Source organism: Aythya marila, assembly GCF_965140915.1.
Source record: "Aythya marila genome assembly, chromosome: 5".
In the NCBI taxonomy this organism is placed as follows: Eukaryota; Metazoa; Chordata; class Aves; order Anseriformes; family Anatidae; genus Aythya; species Aythya marila.
In genome coordinates this window covers 37,416,638-37,441,127 of record NC_139046.1, presented here as the reverse complement: position 1 = coordinate 37,441,127, position 24,490 = coordinate 37,416,638, and the positions used below count along the sequence as shown (strand labels likewise).

General features: G+C 47.1%; 2 protein-coding genes across 10 annotated transcripts in view; both read left to right on the top strand.

The window, feature by feature from the left end:
- The window catches only part of TMEM229B (transmembrane protein 229B), a 92,428-nt gene that overhangs the window by 49,625 nt on the left and 18,313 nt on the right, over nt 1-24,490 (top strand). The window contains exon 1 of one of the 4 annotated variants that reach the window (XM_082762408.1): nt 10,228-10,339. The exons of 1 other annotated variant lie outside the window; for it this stretch is intronic. The gene's annotated coding sequence lies outside the window, so the exon portion shown is untranslated. Of the gene's footprint in view, nt 1-10,227; nt 10,340-18,852; nt 18,992-20,520; nt 20,666-24,490 lie in introns of those variants that run through there. 2 more of the 4 variants (XM_082762406.1, XM_082762409.1) reach the window with 2 other exon arrangements.
- RAD51B (RAD51 paralog B) overlaps nt 18,876-24,490 on the top strand; it is a 458,335-nt gene continuing 452,720 nt past the window's right edge. For all 6 annotated transcript variants that reach the window (XR_014317663.1, XR_014317664.1, XM_082762401.1 and 3 more), the window contains exon 1: nt 18,876-18,991. The gene's annotated coding sequence lies outside the window, so the exon portion shown is untranslated. The remainder of the gene's footprint in view (nt 18,992-24,490) is intronic.

Sequence of the window (24,490 nt, the reverse complement as noted above, 5' to 3'; positions counted from 1 at the left end):
TTCCACTCCATTAGTGACCAGGAGGAAATGTGAAGTATGTATTGGGGTAAATATTTTAAAATCATCTGGTCTGGACAGCTTACACAGGAATACTACTAGAGCTTATTTAACTGATCTCTAGCCTGCTGAAACTGGTATTTAATACATGTATATCCTGCAATAGTGAGGAAATACCAGAATACTAGAGGAGCATCTACTCTGTGCCAACATTAAAAAATGGCAAAGTCGATAACCAGAGTAGATGTGTGTCAGCAAGCCTAGCAGCAGTTAGGGGAAAAAATATTAACTGGTAGAGATTCTCTCTCAAAGAATGAGAAAATCTAGGGATGTATTTTCCAGCATCAGAATAGTCTTGATTAAAGAAAATGTCAAGAATAATTTAAGCATTCCTGCCCTGAGAAGGAAGATGAGTAGAGGAGCTCTTAAAGCACCTTCTAGATGCATCTTCTGTGTTCCCATGGCTAAATAGCATGGTTACCAACAGAGTGCTCACTGGACAGGAGTGGATGTATACAGAATGTATATACATAGAATGTGAATTCTGCTTGATTTCTTAAACTTTCTCATTGAATACTTCTTCATGTATAATATTTGGATGAAGGGCAGTGCTGGATCTTTATTCCTGCAAGACTCCCATTCACTGGGAGTAACATAGCACAACAGGATCATTTTAGCATACAAAACAAAAAAACAGTCCAGCCAAGTTTGTGTGCTGGGTGTAAAGCAAAACAGAGTAAAGCCATGTCAACAGTGCTTTGCAAAAGTCATGGAGATATTAGGATGAATTTTAGACTCAGTTCTGTTCAACATTTTCATCATTGCCCTACAAGTGGATATAAACTCACTGTTGATAAAATATGCAGATATTATAAAGCCTGGTGGAATGGTGATGATGAGGGAAAAGCATTTCTATAGAGCAGGCTGGGTCACTTGGCAGATCAGACATGTTTGACTAAAAAGCCTTTTAGTACAGCCAAATGCAAAGTTATGCATGTGGGAACCAGATAGGAGGTTAGGAGATGTGTAATCAGAAACTCTACCCTGGAAAACAACACCCTGAAAAGGATCAGGGTTGTCAGAGTATGGAGCAATTTCACTCCAACAAGATACTGTGGCAAAAAGGGTGAAATCAATCCTCGGATGCATAAACAGGAGAATAGTGAGTAGAAGTACCAAGGTGCTTTACTTCCCTTTGTGGTGCTAGTGAGACTAATCATATGCAGGATATTTATTTTCAAAGGCTGTTGAAAAGCTGGGGAAGGCGCAGAAAGAGCTGTGTAATTATTCAAGATCGAAAGAAATTGCCTTATTGTAAAAGACTTAGTGCTCAACCTGTCTGCCTTACTGAAAAGGGGATGACTTGATTTATGGCTTGATTAATGAATTGGTACTGTTGGAGGAGTAAAACACTAGCAGGAATGGCCTCTGAGCAGAGTAAATCTTAGCGAGGACTTAGTGCAGGAATTATAAAGTCAGACAAACTCAAGTGAAGAATGAGACAGAAAATGATTAACCACCAGGACGAGCTAATGTGGCAAATTCTTCATCTCCTTACGTCTTCATATCAAGACTAGACGTCTTCCTTATCAGCCTACAGCCGATACAAGTTGTCAAGCATGAGTTATAGTGTTTAATACTGAAATATCGCCATGAAAATTAATGGTCTATGATATCTAAGAGGTCATTCTAAGTGATAGTAATCTCTGGGATCCATTACGCTGCAAGAGAGCAATATATTTATTATAATCATGCCAATAAGCTGTTGCTAAACACGCAACTTTCCCCATATTCTGTCCTTTAAGTGCTACCATTTAATGATTACAAGATAAATTAAGCTTGTCAAGGTAACTAATGAAAGAAACTGGAGGATTGTATAAGTCCCCAGCTGATTTTCTCTCTGTTTGGATATTCCAGTAGATGGCCATTTAACCAGATGGCCATTATATGTGCAAAATAGAAGTTGGTGGGTGACCTTCTTTCCCTTGTCCTTCTGTCTAGAAACTTCTTTCTTTGGCTGTGAGATGCACCTGTGGTAGGTAACCTGGCCTCATGCACACATATTAACCAAACCAGCTGAAGTATTTATGAAAAGCATGAACAGAAGCTGAGAGAGAGAAAAGAAAAACAAAACAGCAGCGTGCCACAGGGCACAACGTTTTCAACATAATTTAGATGCTTGATTAGGGGAACCTCATTTGCCAAAATGTTATTCGATATTTGTATCACCAAAATGAATAGGTGTTAATTGATGCTAAATTGCTTTTGAGAATGCCTGTAGTAGTGACCTGCATATCTGAGTGCCTAAATGCTTTTAAGATTCAAGCCCATGAAAACTTTCCTCCTCCAAAGTACTTTAGAGGCGTTCGTGGCTCTTGGGCAAAGCATGGGTGCTGCTGATAGTGTGCAGGCATTCCAAATAACAGTTTAAGAAAGAAACAAGAATCTCATCGCTAATGCAACTTCAGAGGAAATTCAGGCGATGCAGAATGGAGAAGGGCAGCATAGATAACTTGCATTTATAGTAGACAGCTTATCTGAGAGATTTAGCTGCTGCTTCTGCTGCTTCAGCCCTGGTTGTGAACAGCTTTCACTCATCTCAGATGTTTTTGTTGTTCAGAAGTTCTTGGCCTGTGGAATGTTCTCGAGCAGCTCCTTCTGAATATTTGATACATAAAAGTAAAGAGTAATACTGTAATTCTTAGCTCAGAATTGCTTTTATGTATTCCTTTGACTCATCCACTTTCCACATCATTTCAAATCTCAGAGGAACACTTTTTCAATTTCATTCATAGCGTTTAATTGCTCACAACCTTCTTTACTGATCTCTTTTTATATTGTAACCCTTGTCTTTTCCATCCCCTCCCCTCCTCTCCCTGGTTTATTATCATTACTTGACTAATTTTTAGAATTGTATTATAAGTGACTTGGAGCAGACACTTGTCATTTTACTGTTGTGCAGAGTACTTTGCAAACACATCATGTTGTATAAATAAAAACTGCAGCTACAGAAATATTTAGTCTCTCAACCATTTTGCAGTATAATTCATACCAGAGACATTCTATGAAATAGAATTATTTATTATAATTATCCCATCTCTGATACTGACATTCAGAAGCATTTTCAGTAAATCACGTGCCTTCTCTATTCTGTCTTAGTTTCTTAGCTCAGTTACAAGATGTGTCAGTGAAGTGCTAGCGTTTGGTTGTTCAGCACCCTAGAAACCTTTCAAACATAACACCTCCTTGCTTATCCTGCTTTCTACTGCCATATGAAAGCCTTCTAGTAAAGGAATTGAGTTCCCTGTTTTACAGCTGGGGAAACAAACACAGAGGGGTGAATTTGAGGGCACGGAGAAGGCCTGAAGCATGTCTGTGAACACAACCCAGGTCTCTAGGGTTCCAATCACCTGCCATTTTTTCCTGGGCAACACTTCCCTAGAAATACATTATTGGATCAAGTAGGGCCATGCATATTCAGTTTTGTATAGCAACTTGTTCTTTTCTGAAACAACATTTGCATGGTGTTAAACCTGGCAAAATAACAGAAAAGATACTTGCCTCCAAACCCATCAGGATCTGTAACTTCCACATATATGCTATTTGCTTTGCTTCTGCACAGCAATGAATCCAAAATAGAAACCCTGAGGGATTCTTAGGATTATTTTTATTAAAAATGCAAACAAACACAGGCTTACTTTGTCAGGCATCAGCCACGCTTGTGGTGAATCTGGCCTGGTGCTGGTTCTAGAAGTCCCTGCTGGTCTGCTCTGAAGGACCTTGCTGGTATCTATCTAGTCCACGTGAAGGTACAGATACGGGAGGAGGCAGCGAAGGATACGAGCACTCCACTGAGCAATTTGTCAGTCCAAAGAGATGATCTGTGAACACCCCAGAGGAAACTCAAAAGCTTTGATGGGCTCGATGAAAATGTCTTGCTGGAAGGTTCCTTCCCATGCATATCTTGAATGGAAACCCTGGCTTTCCTCAACAGGCTGCCCTACAGGAGGAGTGCTTTGCTGCACGGCAGTTTGGTAGCATCTCTGAGGAGTAAAAGTTTCCTATCCATCATGCTTAGTTTCAGAGCCAAGCTCTCACTAAGCCACAAGGTATCACAGGTCAGGTATCTATTACAGAAAAATGTCTTGAAGAAAAGCAGATAGCTCAAAGCATCCAAACTTTATTCTTACAGTTTATGTCTAGAGTGGAGAATATGCTCTGGTAAGGGAATGGTTTCAGCGCTTTCAGAGAGAAGAGACAGTTTTCTAAAATAGCTCTGGGTTTCTTGGGGTTTGCTGCCCAGCCTTTAGCAACAGCCTGAAGAACAACAAAGCCATGCCACAAGCGAAAGAAAGAGAAGAACCCATTGGAGCAGGAAATCTTGTCCAGCTCAAAGGGGTCATGTTTGAAAATTTCCTTCACAGCTTCAATAAATATTCAATGAATTCACTGAAAGAGGGAAGGTAGTGAAAATCTGCAGCTTTTTTTTTTTTTTCTACTCTCATCCAAAAGACAAAGGAAGCAATTTCCATGTTAATGCATGAAGACCTGTGCAAGCACCATAAAAGTAAAATAGGCTTGTCTGCTTTGAGACAGCATGTGATTTGTGGCATTCCTCAAAAGGCATTTCCTATTCCTATTTGAAGAACATTTGACAACACGGGGACTGGGGGACCTCTCAGGAAAAAAGAAAAATAAAGAAATTAGTTTCTTCTTTAATTTAATTGCAATCTTTAAGGTTGCTCTTTGTTCCTCAGTTTCCTGACAGAGAAGCCTGTGTTCTGTATGTACATATGTGAGGGATTTATTAAATAAACACAGTGTCTCCTCTGTTTTCTCTATACCCAGCGAGTTGAAATGCTCAATTCTCAGTTGCAGAACCTTTGACAAGCAGAAGAAAAGCCAAACCTCCCCAATGAGAAAACAACAAAACCAACCAACCAAAAGTGATTTTACCTGCTTAGAGACATGCCAGGTTTTAAGTAACTGTGATGAAGTTTTCCAGGATGTGCGTCTCTTTCAATGCACTGGCTGACAGGAGTCAGACTGAATCAGGGCTGAGCAGAGAGCTGGGCGTGTTGGGCATGTGAGATTCCTCTTTTGTTTTTGCAGAATCCATCAGCATGTAGTGAGTGGGGCAGGAAATTAGGGTAAGGGTTATTTCATGAGGCAGGTGGTTAAACCCTGCTCTGGAGAGCTGGTTCCCGTCCTCCATTAGTTCCTAAGCAATGTCAGGCATATCAGTGGACTACGCCGGTAAGACAAATAGAAGTTCCTGATTTTCCAGGTGCTCCTTTTGCTAGACTGGGGCTGGATTTACAGAAGGGATGAGCATTCACAACTGGAATGTAAATAAAGGGAGCCATGTCAAACTAAATTATCTGGGGAAAAAGGGATGCTACAAGTCTCAAATTTATGATTCCTTTTGACGAGTCTGGGCTTCAAATCCCAGACTGCAGAAGTGAGATCTTAGAGAATGGCTGTGATTGTAGTAGTATTTGTGATGCACTTAGATACCAGTAAAATGACCAGTATAAAGAGTTCCCAAAGAAATGTCATTATTTTTTTTCAGTCTTGACAATTTTACCATAAATAAAACACAAGCTACAGTGCAAGAATAAGCTCTGCCAGACCCAGGAAGGATGAGTGAGGAATCAGCATGAATATTTCTGCACTATACTTGTCGTGCACCCGGATACAAGAGCGTAGTACCAAGCAAATATGATTATGCTGCTTTCCAAAATGTTTCCATACAGTACGGTGTGATGCTACACCCAAATAAATAAGTGTTTCCAGAACAAGACAGGGCAATACAGAGACATCTAAGCTGGCTCTGGATGCACACACGGAGGAACTAGATCTGGTGCTATATATAACATGTGTTTTTCCAGAAAAAGGCAAGGCACAACTGACAGGATTGTAAAACCATTCATATGATCGACTGCATCTCCTGTGCCTGTTTACAAGTGGCTGCAAAGGGGCTAGGGTGTACTTAGGTCATTGCAAACTTCTCATCTCAGAGCCAGCTTCCCGGATACGAGCCTGGATGCTTTGCAGAGAATGATGCTTGCTCCCAGCACCAGGCCTCCAAGAGCTCAACCGCGCAGTGAACACATGACAAATGGGCAGTTCTGGAAATCCTCACACCTCTGTGTTCATCCTACTCTTTTTTTTTTTTTTTTTTTTTTTTTTATAAAAAATACAGATTTATTAATGAGATTTTCAATCTCAACTCCATTAGCTTTTTCTCTTCCATTACTAGCTCAGGCTGAAAGAAAGAAGGCTGGGTGGAGAAATAATAGCTTTTTTTGCACCAGCAAACACAGGTGGGGGGAGCTGGGCAAGCCCTGAGGTGTACAGCACCGCCAGCAGGTGCTCGCTCTGACATTTCTCCCTCCTGCCTGTCCCCTCAGCACAGAACAGCCTTCGTCTCCATCCCCCTCACCCCTGCCTCACTGCCTCCTCCTTCCTCCCTTCTCATTCTCAGAGCCCTCTCCTTCCTCCTCACCTCCTCCTTCTTCTCTGCTTGCTGTGACTAGAGAGGAGAATACAGATTTATGTATTCCCTACATGTGCTTCTCAGTTATTCCGGTCCATCTCTGGCTGTTGATTTCTCCTTCTTGTAGGTGAGTATCTCTTAGCTCTCTCCTTCCGTTCTCTTTGACCTTTCCTCTGCTCCTTGTAAGGCATTCTCTCCTCTCATGCTGTGAAATGTTCATGCTGTCTCATACTGTGAAATGATCTCTCTCACGCTCTCTCTCGACTATGTCTCTAGCACAGTCCTCAGGACTTTGTAAAGGATGCTATTGCACAATAAATACACGAGCGCTGCATCTGACTGCTGTCCTCTGCATCTGTCTAACCAGAGACGGTATTTTTTTTGAACATAAAAGATGTTTTAGCTATCCTAGCATATTTCTTCTCAGCTCTGTTGAAATATATATAAAAGTGTGTATTTTTTTTTAATCCAGCTTGAGGTGACCGGCACATGCCGTGCTGCCTTAGCTTGCACAGCTCGGTTGCTGAGGTGGTGCTAGCTGTGTGTTATTCTCCATTTCCCCTTTAAAATGCTCCATCTTTCTGACACTCCGGCTCTTGCAGCGGGATTGTGCGATCAGGTGACTCGGTGACAGGCCGGTTTGCTGCATTGTGGCATCCTCGGAGCAGCCACAGCGGTTTGCACGTAGCGTGTACGCTGAGGGGAGCGCCAGCCGGCACCCCAGGCACCCCGGGGTTAGGCAGGGACGCACAAATCTGCTGTGTTTTCCTCCCTGGTGTGCGTGGCACCTGCGGGCCCTGCAGCTCCGGGGCTGGAGGAGCCGTCCCTCAGCAGCCAGCGGCCTTTCAGAGCGCCGCTGTGGCCAGACATCTTGGGAGTCCTTCCCTGTAATTGCCTCGAGCCTGCACCGGGCTGACGTTGCCTCATCATTGCGACCATTTATTATTGATATCTGAGTTGCTGAGTCATTAAACAGAGGTCATAAAAACATCCTTATTCTGCTAAAAACATTAGCTCATCGTTCCTGGTACTACAGAAGGCCGGAGAGACCTGGAAACCCGGTGACTGTCAGAAAGCAAGCGTGGACTGCCCGAGGGACCCGGGCAGGCCCACGAGGTGCCCATGGTCAGGTGGGAGAGGCAGGAGGGCGCCGAAATGCAGACCTGTGGGCTCTGGCCAGCTGCCACTTCTGGCGTTGTGTCACTTGAGGTTAGCCTTTCGCTCCACAGGAGATTGAGTTGTCTCTCTGGAAAGCAACAGCCCCAGAAATCTCCCTCACCTCTGCCTGCAGGGCACTTTGGAGGCGTTAGTTAACCAGCTGCTGCCTGCTGCACAGCCCGCCTGGCTCCGCTGTGCTGGGGGCTGAAGTACCAGGGCTGGTCCTGTGCTCCCCAGCTCAGGATTGCTGAGCCTAGGGAAAGGCATCTTCCTCTTATAGTGCTACAGTTCACGTAGAATGAGAGAAGAATTTAATCTGCTTTGCTATGCATGCCCTAAATTTCCCTTCTCACTCTTCCTTGGGCCATTTCCTGCAGCTGAAGCCCCTTCTGGGGGGCAGGCCGCTTCGTGCAGGGACTGTTTCCCCCTTGTAACACGGTTACGAGCCCTCCGCCAGCCGCCGGCTGTTTCCCGCAGTGCGGGGCCGTGCCGCCGGGCTCCGGGCGGCGCCGCTCCCGCAGGTACCGCCCGCGGCGCCTCACAGCGAGCGGCCCGGCACCAGGGTGCCGCCGGGGGGCCGGCAGGCAGCGCGGAGCAGCCGGGAAAGAGTTAAGGGAAGGTGGCGGGGCAGGCCGGCTGCCGGGAGCGAGCATGTGCAGAGTGCGGCCGCAGCGGGACCGCGGGCGAGCGGGGCGGCCGCGCTTCGCCTCCCGCCGCCGGCCGCGGGGCGCCCATGGAGCGCGGTGAGGCGATGGGGACGGGGAGGGGGGGATGGAGCCGCGGCACCTGCCCGGGTGCCTCGCCGGCAGCGCCCCGCGGCCTCCCCGCGGCCCCGAGCCCGGGGATGCGCCGCCCGGGGCGGAAGGCGGGGGCTGCAGCCGGCGGTTTCGCTTTGCTGGCGGCGGGAGCGAGACAAAGGCGGGCGGCGGGGGCCGGGCCTGAGGGAGGGAGCCGCGACCCCCGGGGCGCCGCCGCCTCGCCTCAGGGGGCCCGCGGCGCCGGGCAGCGGCGAGGTGCTGGAGGCGGAGCGGCTCCTCCCGGGCGGCTGCCCCCTGCATCGAGCCGAGGGCTTTCCCAAACGCCTTTGTTGCAGCGATTTCAGCCCAAGTTTTCATCCGGGGAAGGGAAAAATCAGCGTGGGGCAGGGCCGGGGGGCTGGGGGCTGGCTGGCATCCTCGCCGCGGGTTGTCTGCGGCGCCGGGAGGGCACAGACCCGGATATTAGCCGCAGCTGAAGGCAAGGGAGTCCTCTTCTTTTTTTAACCTCAGCCGGTGTCAGGGTGGCTGCTCTTGTTCCGTTTTTGGCACGGAAAACGCATTCAGAATGGCCGAATTTCTGCAGGATGGGAAACCGGAGTCCTTCCGTCCATCCTTTGCACAGGGTTTCACAAGCTGGCCCTAGGCTTTTTAGCACCCGGGATGCGATGCGAGGTGGCTTGCTCTTCCCCTCAGGGTGAGCCGAGTCCTTACGCTAGGGCTTCCTAGAGAGCTTTTGGCACTGCTGGTCCACAGCTGCCGGGGAAGCACAAACTTGTTAAGTCTCCTAATTACACAGCAGCAGCAGCAAACCTCTGCCAGGTGAAATATTTCCTATTGTCCTCTGACCATTTATTTGACAGGTTTGTCGTGTTTCCCTCGTAGTCCTAAGGTAAATGCAGTCCCTGGGGGAGCTGATTTTTTTGCAGGCGAGGTGGCAGCAGTTCAACAACTGCTGGAGCTGTGGGCACTGTGGACTTGCGAGAGGACCACATTGCCCAAAGGGTTGCTCCATGGCTTCCAGGAGTGCAAAAGCATTAATATGTGTACTGCAGCAGCTAGACACAGGGCTAGCCACCACTTGGTGGTAAATAGGAAGCTCTGGAAAAAAAATAAATCTGTAGAATTAGTAGGAAACAGAAAGGGAAGACTTACTGAAACGCAAGCGTTGACACCTGTAGCCACTTTTGGCCAACGCTGAGGAAAGCCCTGTAGGAAGTCTGTACTCACAGCACTGTGATGCCCACGGCACGTCCTGGAGGCTCCTGAATCTCAGCGCCTAGTCTCGGTGAGAAGGTACGGCCTCGTCTGTGCAGGGATGGCAGGAAATGCCTGTGTTCTGGGGGGCACAGCCCTACCTGGGGATAAACTGAGGTTGTTCGCTTGAAGTTGAATGTACGTATTTTTCCCCTGAGTGGCTTTGTGCATGCCTGCAGACTCCATAGTTGTTCCCTGAACAGATGTTCCCCTTTTTGTAGGGGGGAAGCTGAGGCACAGATGTTTGTTTTTCACCGGTAGACTTGAAATTGAAACACAAAGCATTAACTCCAAGTTGCACGCTTCAAGTAGCAGCTTCCTAAACAAAGGACAGCAGAATCGTTACAAGCAGGTTATTTGCTGTCTGTGAGGCTCTTTGAGATCCTGCATGATGAAGAAGGGAGCAGTATCAGCCTGGGGAAGGGAAATGGAGGGGCAAGCAGGTGCTGAGCCGATACTGCCTGTGCCTGCATAACATCTTGCTGAGGTCTGGCGGCGCGGCTGCAGCCGTGGCCAGCGTTGCTGTTCCCACTCCGCAGCTGGGTGGCAGGGGAGGCTGGAGCAGCTTCCTCAGGAGAGTTCAAACCTTGGGATTCTTACTGCGAGGTCCCGTGGCAGTCTGCGAGGAAGGTCAAGGGGGCTACAGCGTGAGTTAAGGATAGCTGATTGACAGGTGGGTTGAGAGTAATGTAGATCTCTGCATGCGTGTGGAAATGATACCTGATAGTGGGAGCTCTGCAGTTGTGCTGACAATGTCATAACGTGATGTGGTGCCGAGCAGGGAAGGACGAATTTAACCTTGAAGCGAGATGCTGGTTCCTGACCTCGAGTGTAATGGGGAAAGAGGTTTTTGGGTGAGGTGGAAGACTTTTTGAGATGGTGGGATTGGAATCTTTAAATTGAGGTATCATTTATAATCTATACTTTAATTAAGCTCCTTAGAGAAGTCCTAAGGATTGCAGATACAGGGATCCCTTTGGGCTTTTAATTTGTCTGTCTCCTTATTCCTTCACATCAAGAGAGAATGAGTTGTTTTGCAGTGTCCTGAACGTGCTTGTGTTACCTGTCCGTTTGATTAAGGCAATGGCTGTACTCAGTTCTCGTGCTACAGGGCTGCAGGCAGGCACTGCATTGTGTGCAGGAAGGATATTTTCTCTCAGTGCATAATTAGCTACACGAATTTAGTTTTTGCCTTCCTCTGAAGCATCAGGAACGAGCCAGGTTGGGGCAGAACATGCAGAAGGAGGAGGTCTGGGGGCAGTGGGAGAGGAGGAGGTTGCTCACCCCTCTGAGAACAGCGCACAAAGGTCTTTTTGCTGGCATTAGGTGCTCTGCTGGCAAGTCCTGTTTGTATCCTCAGAATCATGCTTATCGTGGAGTTTGGGGCCAGGCTTTTAGATTTCCTCTGCAGCACATTGTGGGTTGCAATGGGTCATCTCTGTGAGACCCGTTGAAACAGTCCTTTGCCAGTTTTAGAGCTGCTGCGGGGGCTGTGGCATGTTTTTTTTGTGTTCTTTGTTCCTGGAATGTAAATCTAATCTCCTTAGACTAAAGGACCTCTGTCCTTATCCAGATTACAGAGATCTGTTGCAAGGAAACTGCATAAAATTTAATAAATTGATATCCGGGAGGTCTGCCTAGATTTTAGGCAGAGTCCTTCCTGTCCTTACACTTCACAACAGGGAGTTTTTCCTCATGGAAGATGAAGGGAAAGTGTTATGAAAAGCTCCTACAAAAGAAAAGCTTGACATAGTGGCACGGAGGAGACCTGTTTGCTGACACTGAAATCATAGAAGTAACAGGAAATTTTATTGTTGGCACTTGTGCCTTAGGATTCATTGTTTCTGGATTGCCTTTAATAAATGTCATGCTTAAGGAAATGAAATCAAGTTGTTTTCTTTTTTTTTTTTTTCTTTCTTTTTTTCCAGTCTCAGGCTGCCTACTATTACATGGTAAGACAAGAGAGGTACCAACATGACTAATTAAAGGGCAGCAGTGTTTCGTTCCCATGGGCTAATTATTCTGTAGAAAATGGGTCAATTACTTAGATAAATTGTTTGCCAGCAGGAGGCAGGAAAAGCCTCTGCTCCCACCCCTCTCCTTCCTTTGGTGGAAGGCACTGCCCAAGTCCATAGGCGGTTGCAATCCCTTGGTAAGTTCTCAGATGCTGAAGGCAGGCACTGAAGGTGGGGAGTGACCCCTGCGCCAACAGCGATGCGCTCCCTCCTGGCCTGGGTGCTCCTGTGCTGCTGTGGGTGAAGCAACGTCCAGCAAAGCTGTTCCTCTGCGGGATCTGGGGTGAGAAGTCGGGCAGCACGGATGGGAGGTCGCTTTCCAAACAAATCTGCCTGTTTTGAAAGGTGAGGTAGGGTATTTTTCCTTACTTCTTCTCTAAGAAGGTTCATCTTCTAGGGAGCGAATGTTTTCCTATGTGAAAGGTAGTACCTGTTTGTGGCTATGATTGGTAGGGGGCTGTAATTGATCCCCTTCTACTTCTCAGATCTGCTTCCTGTATGTATTTTAATACCCCCTGGTGACTTGACTGCCTGCCCGTGTTGCTTGCTGTTAGCTCTGCAGGCTCTGAGCAGGCTGGGCAGGGGAGCGGAGGGCTGATTTCCTTGTACATCAGAAATAAATGCGGCTGTTTTTTCACATTTCTGTGACAACACGTGAAGCAGGAGTATCCAGATGGTTTCCGAGCTCTTAGGTGAAGGTGCTTGTGCAGCCAACCAGAAAGAGTGCTGAAAGCAAGCCAGGCTGGGCAAAGGCTCTGGCTCCGCAGGAAGATTACCAACATCTGTGCCAACGGAGAACAACGTGCTCTTTCTGGTCAGTGCTACATTCCTGGTTGTAAATGATACACCCAATAATGTCTAGTGCAAGCCAAAGCCTATGCCCTTCACAGGCCAGTTGAAACAAATGTAAATTCTATTTATTTGCAGGTGGATGCTGCTTTTTAACGCATCTCTGTAGGCTAAATGAAAGCTGGGCTGCTTTAGAAATGTGTTTGTAGGCATATCTGAACGAGAGCCTTTTGGTTACTAGTTCAGAGGTGTCTAGTTATTAGTGAGCGTAAAAGAGAGAAGCATTTTATTGGCTTCATTTTGTTTTAGATCTTTATTAGTGCCAGCACACAAGGTTTGCCTCAACCTTATTTCAACCCCCTCCACCCTCGCAGCCTTCCTTCAAAGCTGGATTAGATTACAGAGGGAATCTTCTCCACCGCCAATGTGCTGCCTTGCTGTCGTTGCATAAGATCCAAGTGCCAGCAGTCCCTAGATAAGTGTTGATAGCATCAGCTGGTGGGGCTGTGGCTTGACTCCTTCCCAGCTCTCAGGTGCTCAGGGTAATGACGGTAGCCTTCTGCGAGGCACCGTGCTGTGCTGGGGGCATGACGAAGTATCTGTGAAGGGGGAGGCTCCCTCCTTAGCATGGACAGCTGCGTGCTCCAAAGCGCCTGCTGGGTTCGGGGAGCCTGGCTTGGTTTGTTTTCAGCTGGAGTGCACCCACAGAAGATGGCCAGGCTCAGTCAGCTCCACCAGCCTCATCGTGGCTAAGAGATACTGGCAGGATCGCGTCTGTACACAGCTCTAGGTAGGCTGGTTCCTTGCTGCGTGCGGCAGTGTGCCTGGTGGGAGTGGTGTCTGGCAGCTTCCTCTTCAGCCAGCCTCACCAAGGTAGGCACGCGTCACCTGCGGGATGTTCTTTGTCCAGCGTGTTTCCCTCGGGTTTTCTATCAGTTGAGGCTGATGGTAAGGATGTTTCCAGTAGAATAAGAATTCCACCAGAATAAGAACGCTTTTTTTTTTTTTTGTGCTTTCTGGTGTTTTTAACATGTGTATGTGGTTTCCCATACTGGTGTGATAGGTGCTGTGTGATTTGGTTTGTTTTGATCCAGCAGTTCTTTCCAAGGTAGATCTCGAAAATCAGCCTTTAATTGGAAGTGGACTTGCACAAGAACTGCAGGATGTAGGGCACAGTTCACAAAACTGTTTTAATGTCTGCCAGGAAGACAGGAGCTGCTGTGAAGGTAATGTAATGATTCTTGGGCAATATAGATGTTGGCTGTCCTTGCTTGGGGTTTTCCATTGCCAGTTAATACTTTACATGGAGGTGAGATACTGGCTTTCCAAAACATCATCTTCAGTCACTTGAGCTGACAGGGGCTGTATCCTATCAGCAGCACCTGAGGCAGCTGAGCCATCCACTTTTTGTGCAAAATGGAAAACAGAGGTGCATATGTAAAGCTGACAATTAGTTATATTATATTGGCATATAACTCATGGATGCTCAAAAGGTCAATCCTTAGGGTGCAAGTCAGCTCTTAGCTTATTATATCCTTCAGGAAGCAATTCCTCAGCTTGATGTTTGTATCATGAGGTATTAGTGCTCACCATAAAGGCAGCTAAAGGCTCTGTTCTTTCATAGATCAGCTGGAGCGTAACTAGCTTTTCAAAGAGCAGGTCACTAAGTAGCACATATTCTTATCTAAAAACGTAATGTATGCACATGTTCTGATTCACCTCTGATTTTCACGGTAGGAGCCCCAAGAGCTGCAATAATGCATAGTAGTCCAATTCCAAGGTAGGGTGTGCTACCACGGAGCAGGGGGGAGGTTCGTTTTCTTCTTGTTTCTTTTCCCAGCTACATACCAGACACACAAAGTGCCAGATTCTGATGAGAGAAATGTAGTTTTCATGGCATGAGATCGCTGTTCGGGAAACAAGGACTGGACAATGTCAGGACAATGATTAACATTTGCTGTGCTTTGGTCCAGGGCTTAGCAACGTTTGGAGTACTAAAAGCTGTAAGTGCTAACACCAGCACTTCCGTGGCATCCTTCTGAGAATCTCTCTGTTCTTAATGAATTTTCAGTGCCTCTCCGTGAGGCTGGTATTATTAGTGTCATTTTGCAGACAAGTAGATAAAATAAAATGCTTGTATAAGCACATTCTGCAAGCCAGGAAAAATCAGGAGTAAAATTCAGGAATACTGATGTTTTGACCAGTTCTTGAGCTACTACCTTGAACTTTCTCTTTCACCAGGAAAGAGGTGAAGGGCATTAGTTTTGGTAGCCCTTTTCTTATCAGGTTAGGAACCCTGAAAGTGAGACATTATGCAACATATCTAAGTATGCATGTGATACTTGAAAAAATGGTAATCAGATAAGTTGCTAGGCGACGGTACCCTGCCTTCAATTACCAAAAAGCCAGCGACTTTGCTTTCATGATGTAATGTGTTCTGTACTTCTTCATAAAGCAAGTGTAGGTGGAGTTTTGTGAGAGTTGCTCCTTTTAACTCTCTTCCTGCTTAACCGCCATACTGCAAGGTCAGCTTTAACCCCAGTTTTAGAAAAAAAATCGTCACAGAACCTGAAATCAACAGGGAAAAATGTTTGCTGAGCTCTTCAAGGTAATGAAGTCTATGCAAGTGTATATAAGTAAATAACCTCCTGTCCCACGGGATCCCAGCAGCCTGTGGGAAGTAGACCACAGCTCATCCCTGGGAACATGGTAGTAAGGAAAAGGATGAGAGATTCGTGCCAAAAGGTACGTAGCAGGGATATGTGGCAAGCTGTGAGAAACCTCAAACACAGAGACCCGTTCACCCCAAAGTACCGAGAGCTGTGGCAATGCACGAGAACCCGCGCGTAAAGCCAGCTGGTTTGTTTTCGCTGCCGTAGCAGGGAAGGAACGGAGGGAACATCAGCAGTGAAGTGTACGTGGGGAAACAGCGAGACTCTAATAACACGAGACAGAGCTACCAGCACAGGGGAGTGTGTGTGTGTGTGTGTTTGAAACCTGACTTCTTTTTTTATTTTTTTAAGACAGACTGCAGGATAACAACAAGAAGAAATAAAGGCTCTTGGCAGTTATTCCAGACCCGTTTCTGCTTTTTGGCGATAAACGGCCACAGAAGCGTTTGCAGATACTGGAGGTGTGTGTGGGTGCCAGCACCTGCCTGTGCCTCTTCAGCTCTTGGGTGGTGGCAGGGCTTTTAGGAGGAAAATGTGAAACTGGAGGTCTGATGTGCTTCTTGAGGCTTTGCCAGAAGCCTTTAGTAGAAACAGTGGATGGCTGTAGAGGTATCTGGGAAAGTATTCTCCTAACCTTCCAGATACTTTGTTTTTCTCAGGAAATTGCTGCTTTAGAGAGTTGGGTTTGGAACCTTGCTGCTGCTGCTCCTCTTCCAGAAGGGGGATTTCCTCCTGGGGAAGTGGGGATGGCGCAGTGGTGGTGTGCCCTAGCTATGGCTGCACTTTGTATTTCTTCTCTACAGTCTTTTTTCTTCCCTTCCTCTTGGGAAGGAGGCTCAGCCACACCTCCTGTGTTTGGGTTGCTGAGATGTTCAGATCCCAACTGGTCTGTGTATGGGTTCAAAAGCCCTGATCGAAAGGTGTTGGGGGAGGAAGGGTGTGTTGGGGTCTGGTTGGCAGTGAGACCTGCACCATGCTCCATGTAAGCTGTGCCAGAGCGGGGTGAGTTTCCGAGAAGACAGATGCTTGCTTTCTATTTCCAAACCTGGCACTTTCTCCCCAGGAGAAACCTAGATAAACTGAGCCACAATGCTGCTCAGTGTCTTTGTTGGTGGAAATGTTCATTTTCATCACTAGGTAGTTGCATGGACCTGAGCTTTCTTTGGAGCACTTTGGAAATCAGGAAAAAGCATAAGCAGATGGTTGAAGGAAAATGCAAGTAACCATTTAGCAGTCAGGAATTTCATCTCCATTATTCTCGTTTGATGAGTGCTATTGCCGAGCTGTACTAAAGTGCAGGCACTGACAAGGAAGCCTGAGTCTGTGGGTTTTAGATTTTGAAATCAAGCCCTTACCTCCAGCTCTACCTCTCCGCTCACGTATTCCGATGCAGTATTTGCTAATGAAGAGTTTCTTCAGTGTTTATTTTCTTTCAAGTGTAGATATGCAAGAAACTAAAGCTATGATTTCTCAAGCATTTTGAGCTCTTAGAAATGAAAAGCTTCCTTCTGTTTGTTTTTCTTCTCAAAAAAAGGAATTCCTTCCTGCTGGGTGGTGGCCTGTGAGCCAAACCTGGGAAGTGATACGGCTGAGAACTACCAGCTTTTTGGGGGTAGTGGTCAAATGGATGACACATCCCTTGGTCTGGGTCACTGTGGCACCTCGTGGGTGCCAGGGAAGGGGCTGAATTGTGTGGCAAGGTGCAGAGCAGGGCGGCGTTGTCCCAAAGTTAGGTTAATTGAAGCCTCTGGGGAACAGCAGCCATATGTAGGTGGGTTCTGGTGAGGCATCTGCATTGTCCTCCTGCAAGAGGGCCTGCTTGGCCCCGCTCTGTCCCTCTTCTTTCACGCCAAGCCTTTGAGACAGGAGGGAGCACTCGAACTGTGATTCCTTGAGCTCAGCTGGCAATAAATATACCCCTTCCAAAATGTTGCTTTAGCTTGTTCCAGAGTGTGTTCAGCCCTGTGACAGACACTGGGGTGTGTTTGTGACAGTTCCTCATCTGCGTTAGGAGATGGGATCTGTTTCTTACCTGAACAAAGAAGCAAACCGGGTGTCCCCGAAGCACAGCCCGTGGGCTAGGTGCAGTAGTGTGCTTCCTAATGCTCAGGTGTGTGCATTGAAGGAGCCGGGAGCCTGTTGTTCTTCACTCTTTTTCAAATCAATTTGCAGACAAATAGATCTGACTATGTAAAAGAGGTTCCCAGTATTCTATAAAAAGCGTTTCTTGGAAATACTCCTTGAGATGTTGTTTACATGTGTCTGATGAATAGTTCAGCAGAAACCTATACCCAACTGTGACAAAACGCGTACAATGGAAGTAGCATACGTGCAAATCATTTGTGGGAACATTAAGTTTACAGCAATTTAAACCAGAGCTGGTTAACAACGAAGTTCTCTTCCAATCTGATGTACAAATACCTGGCTGTTAAAATAGCAACTACTGCTCGTGCTAAGAGAGGCTCTGAAGTAGATGCAAGAATCGGTGCGCATGCAGAAAGCACTGAATGTCTCTATAATACCCATGTTACATTGATTTAATTAGTGGTTTTATGCTATTCATCACTCCGTTAATCTTGGTGGGAAGGTTTTGTTGGGGGAGGATTAGTTATTCAATCTGCGTTTTTAATTGGAGTGTTTTTGTAGTTCGGTGTTATCTAAATAAAAACAGTGTGGTGTCCTTTTTTTTTTTTTTAAGAGAAAATACTTTGTTTCTCTTGAATTACTGTTGGATTTAGGTGCTCAAAAACTCAGATTCATCAGGATGATGTGAAGATCCCATTTGTTACACAGTCTGGCACGTAAATGTTCCTGCTCTGTAACGTCTTCACATGCAATTAATCCAGAAAATGTCTATGTGTAGACAAGCCCTGCGAGTGTAAGATCTGTGAGGCTGAAGCTAGTACGGTGCTGGATATTTTTGTGTTGGAGCTGGCACCTCAAGGTGTGACTTATGTGAAAACCAGGAGCGTGGCATCCTAAATGTCAGTGCTTGAAGAGATGGAGACGCTCGCGGGCTCTGCTTACTGCCTGAGCCTGATGCAGAGGCGAAAGGCAGTCTCCTCGCCAGAGCAGGGGAGAAGCAGCGGCGCATGTGGCCCCCGAAACGGGCTGGGGTGGGGGGCAGTGGCAGGGACCTGCCTACATGAAGGCATGGAGGGGGGAAGAAGAAATGAGAGATGCTGGGAGAAGTGAAGATGTGGGGGAGATGGGCAGGCAATGTTAGGAGAAGGAGGGTTGGGATGAAAAGGAGTCAGCAGCTTACTTAAAAAAAAAAAAAAAAAAAAAAAAAAAAAAAAAAAGGGTTGACTGTCAAGGAAAAATATAGAGAGAACATTGGCAGACCCTTCAAGGGTTAAACAAGACCTTGGCTGAGATGGTAGTGGTGAGGAACCTTTGGTCACTGGCTCCAGTGAAGTTGCCCGGGTGTTTGCTGTGGCTGGGCTCCAGAGGGACAGTGAAGAGCGGAAAGACCCAGCCCAGGCAGGGGAGAGGCAGCTGCCAGGAGCCAGCCCGGGTGAGGGGCAGGTACAGGCACACCTGGGGCTCTGCGGGGTCAGGCCTCCCACACCCCACGTACTGGAGCTAAGCTCTCTGCACACCTAGCTCTTTAGGTGCCTAAAGCCTCTTAGACTGCGCTCGGTTGAAATAAAACTGTGCTGCTTTGCTCTAGGAAGGCTGCCTGCTCAGCGTATTAGCTGTTGGTCACACGCAGCGGGCTCGGAAGCGGCAGGCGTCTGAGGAGGCTTGGACCTGCTGGAGACAACCCGGCTGCTCTGCGGATGCTGTGAGCCAGGAGCAAAGCGGGGCCCAAAAGCGGGAGAGCTCCAGGATCCCTCCCCAGAAGAGGTAAGAGCTGGGGGCTGAAAGCAGCAGGAGTGGGCTCTAGGGCAGAAAATCAGAGCAGTTCTCCAAGCACAGAGGTGAATGGGTTGTGAACGTGACCTTTGAAATTCAAATGTGCAGAGTGGATGGGTGATGGTCTAGAGGTGAAGTGATTTCCACCAGTTCAATCTTTGAGTTGCTTTCTGGAGGTGTAAATAAGGTCACTGCTTGCACACGTTGCCCTTGATTTCATTCCGCTTTGTGTCACGTTGTTCTGATCGCTCGTAATTTGTATTGCCAAACTTATTCCAGCGCTATTGTCTCTTTAAAACCTCACACACACACGGCCTCAGGCAGTTAAAACAATCAGGACAGTGGAACAGTGTCTGAACTAAAGGAGAGCAGTAGGTAAAGAGCGGAGGGTTGATTTCTCTGGTAGAAGCCCAGGTGTGAGTCAGATGATGTGCAGTCTATTCCTGGCCCTACCAAGCAGTGCAGTCTCTGCACCTGATTCACCAACGTGCTACTCTGCTAATCTTCTCAGGCTCAGCTTGCCTCTGTCTGTTGCAGCCTGCTACGCTTGCCTAGCGTGGATGTAAAATGCTATCAAATCAGAAGGTGATTTAAAACCTGGAGCAAAGCTTTACGTTGATCCAGGCAGATGGGCTGGACACTGCGGGACCACGACGGCAGTCTGCACACCCTGCAGCCTTTTCAGAGCGCTCTGCGAGTCTGTGGTACGTGGTGTGGTGCCCAACAGGGGGCTAGGTGCTGGTGCTCTGACACGGCTTGCAGTTCAAGCTATAGTCTTGTTTTCGGTGTGGTGGGTGAGGCTTCATGGTAGGTCGTGCACAGTGCTCTATCTGACTAGGAGCTCGCTTTGACTTTTCCTTATGCACCACCTCCACGTGCAGACTTGCATAGCACCTGCCTCCCTCAGCTTGTCCTCTGCCTCAGGGGTCTCGTTGCCATCTCTCAATGACCAAGCTGACCAAGTCAGCTGCTGGAGGAAAGCAGCAGGCTGAACTGTGGCAATGCTCGTGGTGAGGGGTCAGCTGCTGCCTCGGGCTCTGGGTGTGTTCGTGCTGCTGGTTGTGCAGCCCAACACGGGGCTTCAGTTGGTCAAAACACGTCATCTGCTGAGCAGTAAGGCTCGGGCCAGTGCTGCAAGGTTATGACAAAGCAAGTGTCAGCAGCTTCCCGGGAAGGTTGCTGCTGCTGGACTGAGCCCTGGAACGAATCCAGCCGTTTTGTCAACGATGCAGCTCTGAGTGCTTCTGAAGAAAGCCGTGTCTGGCAAGCGCTGTGGTGTATGGTGCTATTGCTGCGAGTGGAGCAAATGCTGCTTATCGCATGCCCTCAAGAGCCATCAAAGGAAGCGCAGACATCTCCTATTACTGTTAAAACAAAAACTGAGTGCCGCATGGGCACAAGAAAACATAGATCCATTGGCAGCAGAACAAGACTATGAATAATTCATTCCTCCAGTGCCTCCTGTATGTTCCATCCACTCAGGCTGTTCAGGATGCTGGCTGCCGGAGATGGAGACAGATCTGCTTCCACAGCCACGGGGACATGACCCTGCAGGCTGTGATCAGCACTCTGCTCACCTTGCCCTCCACAAAACTGGCTTGTGCACTGTCGTTGTGACATCCTTGAGGACACAGCGGTAACCTTTGATCGTCCTGTGGGCCGCTGGTAAGAACTCAAGTAGCACCAGCAAAACTGGGATGTGTCCACTAATAGCAGCCTGGAATTGTCTGTGAGGTGGGGGAAATGAGTCAGGACCAAGGTGGAAGTGTTGACTGCTCTGGCCTGTTTTGCAAAAGGTGGTAAGGGGGTCATCTGCTGTAAGCCTTCTGAGCACAGCTAGGATTTGATTTTTCTTTCCATGTGGAGCACCTTAGTGAAGAAGATATTGGGAACTTCTATAAAATATGTTTGATTTTTTTTTCTCAACTCATTTACTAGTGGTCATTTGTCTGCATAGTAGTTAGAAACCTTGTTGGCAGCTGATGCTGAGAGGTGCCAAAAACTTATGAAACTTCAGAGGCTAAATTCTCTGCTCATAGCGTGAACTGCTCTGAGCTCAGGTAAGAGGTGCATTGGGAGCTCAGGGAGAGAGAAACCTTTGCTGAAGGTTTATTCAGAGGTTGTTCTTCAGCACAAAATACACAGATGTGGAGGGGTTTCTACTCTCTTTTGCTTTTTCCCTCTGACTTGTTGGTATGAAGATTGCTTCAGCCATGTCATGTACCCAGGCTGAAACAAGCATACCATACTGCAGAGTTTTGACTATTTTCCCCCATTTTCCTTCTAAATCTTCCAGACTTGCTCTTGGCTATTAGACTTTTGTTGAGAGGTATTTACACTTTTAGTGTGGGTAAAGCTACCTGTAACTAGCAGCTTCTACAGAAATGATGGGCTTCTTAAAGCAAAAGTTCAATCCTTGCACTTAGAGGTGACTTGTAATGTCCCCTACTTCATTTTGAGAGCAGTTCAAACGTTCTTCCACAAATATAAGCTCTGAGGAAGGAAACTCAAAGGCATTTCAATCAAGTCACTATAACTCCCAACCTGTAAAAAGGGTTTGTCCTCCTGTGGTCTGGTTTAGCAGCGAGAAGAGGATAGACTGGAAGAATACTTATTTTTTTTTAAACTGGAGAAAGAAGTAGACAAACAGAGCAGGCGGTGGATTTGTGGTTTCCATAGTGATGTAACTGTGGAAGCTTTTGTACGGCTGAGCTTTGCCTCACTGCAGTCACAGTTGAAGGCTGTGAGTATTCAGCTCTTCTGCCAGGGAAGTGTAAATGTACATCAAACATAGAAATGGCTGAAAAATGCAACTGCCAGTCTGTCATTTATTATGTTCACCACGTTACCTGAATACGTGGATGTCAGGAAGCTTGGCTGTATCATGGCTTATTTCTCCTTTCCATTGTCCTGTGCTGTAACAATGCGTGTGATAATGCTGTGACAGTGCCACAGTTCTTGTACCAGTCAGTGATATGCTGACCTGTGTCCTTTGCTTACTTCTCACATGTACGTGCATCTGTGACTCTGCTCATCCACGCTGATCTCAAACAAGCACTGATCAAGGAACATATACCGAAGTTTTTCAGCATGTTAACTGATCTCAGTACCATCCTGTGAAACTGGGCATCTGTGCTTAATGCTTCATGTAATCATTGCCTCAGCTGTTCCTGTGCAAAACAGAAATAAGCTGCATGTGACATAAAGTCATTTATTTTAATGAGAATTTTGGGAGTGTTTTGACCTTTTGGGGAATTCTTGTATATGGAGAGAGATGTATGTGACTGTAAGTGGTTGAGTTTGAGAGCATGTAAATCTGGCTTTCAAGAGATGTTGGAGTGCAGAATTTTTCAGTATTATTGGCAGGTCACAGAGGCAGAGGAGAGAGCACCTTAGAGAGGATGTACACATCAGACCCATGCCAGTCCTGCCTGCCCACCTGCACAGGCCATTCCTCATGAGTCACAGGCATTAGTGTCTGCTACTGGATGTTTCTCATGCTCACCCCCCCAGGAACAGAGCTCCCTTACCTTGAGCATTTGTTTTGCTTGTCAGATGGATGTAATGGGTCATCTGTTCCCTTTATAGAAAGGAATGTTAATTATTTTCAGAATGCTAATTAGGTTGCTGATGAGGAGCTTTACTGCAGCACCATTTCCTTTAATTACTCACTCAACTGCTGTACAGAGCAGCTTATTGAGGATGCTGTTAAATACAAATGCGTGTATCTGGCTCAGAGATGCACCTTCAGGCTCCCTGGAAAAAAAAACTCTGGTAAATTCAGGAATCCACGTGACACAGATGATTGAGCAGACGAAGCTGGTGCTGAGAGCCGCCTAGTCATGCGGCCTTTTTAACTCGGTGTGCATTCAGCACTTCTGCAGGCGGCTGGCTGCAGGTGCTCTCCCTATTCCAGTAGTGCTGCGTGGCTTTGGGCCAGGTCACTGACCACTGGTGCTACCTGCCACACCAAGCTGTAGCTAGAGGCAGCTTTTGCACCAAATAGTTTGGTCTAATTAGCCAGGTGGCAGCCAGAGGCACAGGAAGATGGAGTGACTCATCCAAGGTCATCCCTCAGATCCTAGCAAACCTAGTAATAAAACTGAGGTTTCACGAGTCCCGTGTTGCTGCACTGTACTATTTAGCCTTTTGTGTCTCCCTTGGGACCACTGCATGACTTGCCATCAATTTGCATATTGCCTCATGAGACAGCACAGCCTCGTGACAACCCAATCCATGTGTCCACCTTGGTGTTGACTTAGGAATGTCCTTTTGCTTCTCCATCTGAGTCCTAGATGCTTCTCGCTTCTCTCCTTTTTTCCCCACCCTTCATTGTAGAGATCTCAACGTCTTTTAGAATTGCTCTGGGAGAGCTACAATATTGTACATGGCACTTTAGTTGTACTCCCAGCATGAGAAGTATTGAGTTGGATCTCCAGCATCCCATACTTTTTAAGTGCTGAGCCTTCCTGCAGCTCTGCAAAAGAGCTTCACCTCCTTGCAGCATCCTCTGATGCGTGGTCCAGTCTCTGAGACTTCATCCCAGTCTTCTAAAGCCTCTGCCACCTGATAACTCCCATGCTCTTAATCAGACTCCTGGAATTCTTCACACTCCGTGGCTCTGCCAGGGAGGATGATGAGGGAGGGCTGTTGAAAGGGAGCTGCTTCCAGGCAGCAGAAGGAGCTCCCTGTGTTTGTATGCTGATCGTCATAGACCCAGCCAGAGAAGGAAGGAGGATCTGTCAGTGCTGTGGCTGCAGCGCAGAGCTTCATACGTTGTAATGTGCTGTCAGAGTGCCTACATTCAGGTGACTGAGAGTGACTTAAGGCAGAAAGTGAGAAATACCTTAGAAAACTGTTTTCAGCATGGGGTATGAAAAGTCACCTTCTAGTTCTTGTGCATTTTCAGGAATGGATGTATGTTGCTAGAACAACTTGTGTCTAACCTCCACACACGGACTACTGCCTTAGCTGGGCACATGTGTTTAAAATTTACCTCTGCATATGCAGCATTTCAGTTAACTTTGTGCATCATTGCAGCTGTGAGAACTCTGAGAGACAACAAGGAAGATACAGTGAAGCAAGCTGGTCAGCTACAGTGTAGGCACGATGTAGGTTCTAAGTTAGTAAGGGTCTGAGCACAAACAGCACGCTTGGAAAATGGCTGGGGAGCTGTTTTGAGCACCTTGGCATTGCTATAAACTGTTGTGCAAATTAGTGGCACTCTTGCTGTTTGGCATGTGTGCGATGTGACAGGCTTATTGTTGTATGTATAAAGATTAGTTACATAATGGAAGCATATTCAGGTTGGGTTAGTCATGGTGGGTGATAAGAACTTAAATTCTTACTCATCCCACTGACAGCGTATTGCTTAGATGCCCACTGACTGTCATACAAGTCCTCACGTGCTGCAGGTACGTGTCCCTCCAGAAAGGAACGGACAGGATGACCAGAAGGTGTGCCTCCAGGACTGTCAATAGCAGATGCACG